The sequence below is a fragment of the Schistocerca cancellata genome, chromosome 4 (genome assembly GCF_023864275.1).
Source record: "Schistocerca cancellata isolate TAMUIC-IGC-003103 chromosome 4, iqSchCanc2.1, whole genome shotgun sequence".
NCBI classification, from domain to species: domain Eukaryota; kingdom Metazoa; phylum Arthropoda; class Insecta; order Orthoptera; family Acrididae; genus Schistocerca; species Schistocerca cancellata.
Window position 1 is genome coordinate 348,365,991 of NC_064629.1, and position 1,987 is coordinate 348,367,977.

Sequence of the window (1,987 nt, forward strand, 5' to 3'; positions counted from 1 at the left end):
CTGCCAGGGCAATAGCTCCAAAAACAAGTGGATCCTCAATGTGCAATATGCTATATAAAGGTAAATTTCGAAATACATATACCCGTGTAACCAAGTGTTGTAATGTAAAACCGTTGAGTCTGTAATTCAGGACAGTACTAACTTACATAAGAGAAAAACAATTACTTAATAAATAATGGTAAAAAACAATTTCTTATTAAATAGGAACCTTGGGCTCACAGAAATAATTTGAACGTATGACGTACAAGTATATCATACAGTCGCCCTAGAGAAGCGAGCGGTAGAAAGGACGACTTAACAAGACATCAGACAGTTCTATTTTCTTTTCGCGCGTATCGTCTGCTGCTGCGCACGCGTGCTAGGTAAATCCAGCGTGGATGGTGTATAAGGTCGGAAGTGAACTGGTATGCACGTTAGGAGCGCTGGTGCGTAGGTGTACGGTTTAGGCGCATCGTGTAATACGGGCTTTACAGAGTCTCCACCAGCTTGAACTCCTGCTGACATGCAGGGTCCATGGATTTACGAGGAGTAGGATGAGATTAGTGTTTAACGTCCCATCGACAACGAGGTCATTAGAGACGGAGAGCAAGCTCGGATCAGGGAAGGATTGGGAAGGAAATCGGCCGTGCCCTTTCAAAGGAACCAACCTGGCATTTCCCTGAAACCATTTAGGGAAATCACAGATAATCTAAGTCAGGATGGCCAGAGACGGATTTGAACCTTCGTCCTCCAGAATGCGAGTCCAGTGCGCTAACCACTGCGCCACCCAGCTCAGTTGGATTTATGAGGTTGTCTCAGTACCTGTACGTGTCCATCCACTCATACAATTTGAAACAAGACCCGTCCGACCAGGCAACATGTTTCCAGTCATCAACAGTCCAATGTCGGTGTCGACGGGCCCAGGCGAGGCGTAAAGCTTAGTGTCGTGCAGTCATCAAGGGTACAGAAGTGGGCTTTCGGCTCTGAAAGGCCATGCCGATGATGTTTCGTTGAATGGTTCGCACGCTGATGCTTGTTGATGACCCAGCACTAAAATCTGCAGAAATTTGCGGAAGGGTTGCACTTCTGTCACGTTGAACGATTCTCTCCAGTCGTCGTTGGTCCCGTTCTTGCTGGATATTTTTCCGGCCATAGCGATGTCGGTGATTTGATGTTTCAGTGGATTCCTGATATTCACTGTACACTCGTGAAATTGTCATACTGGAAAATCCCCACTTCATTGCTACCTCAGAGATGCTGTGTCCCATCGCTCATGCGACGTCTGTAACACCACGTTAAAACTCACTTGATAACCAGCCATTGTAGCAGCAGTGACCGATCTAACAACTGCAGCAGACACTTGTTGTCTCATATAGTCGTTGCCGACCGCAGCGCCGTATTTTGTTTGTTTACATACCTCTGTATTTGAGTACACGAGCCTATATCAGTTTCATTGACGCTTCAGTGTATGATGGGTGGGAGGTTGTGAATTTAATGCAGATTGATTTCAGCCAAGGTAATTATGTGGAGCTCTTCGCATATGTTTCCGATGATATCATGCAGGACTGAGTAGATTTACTTTTTGCAAGGTTTTGAATGGTAGAGATACTTGGCGCGCTTCTGCCATGTCAGCCATTGTGGCCATGCAAGAGTATCAGCTGAACCAAAGCTTACATAAGGCAATTTTGGTAACTCGAGTCACAGTAAATAAACTGCTGTGTCCTTCTGTTTATTAAATTAATCATCCATTAAATATATTACAAAATTATATACTACACACTATCTCCTGTTAAGTCATGAAAATCGGGTACACCCATGAACGCATAGTTTGCGATAATATTCCAACTATATCTTAAGAACTGCATGGTTTTTTCTGGGGTGTGTATAAGTGTAACGAAATGCTATGGCAACGCACACCCCCCACGCCCCCTCTCACGTGTTTGTGGCCTACTTAGACAAGATGATCATTCGTTGGTCCCTTGAAGGTGAAGAGAGTTAATTAAGGTGT

The 1,987-nt window shown here is 44.6% G+C and overlaps 1 non-coding gene across 1 annotated transcript; it reads right to left on the reverse strand.

Moving 5' to 3' along the window:
* Window positions 1–699: 699 nt before the first annotated feature.
* Trnaa-cgc (transfer RNA alanine (anticodon CGC)) lies at window positions 700–772 on the reverse strand. The gene has a single exon. It is a non-coding gene; the product is annotated as a tRNA-Ala (tRNA).
* Between the last annotated feature and the right edge of the window lie 1,215 nt (window positions 773–1,987).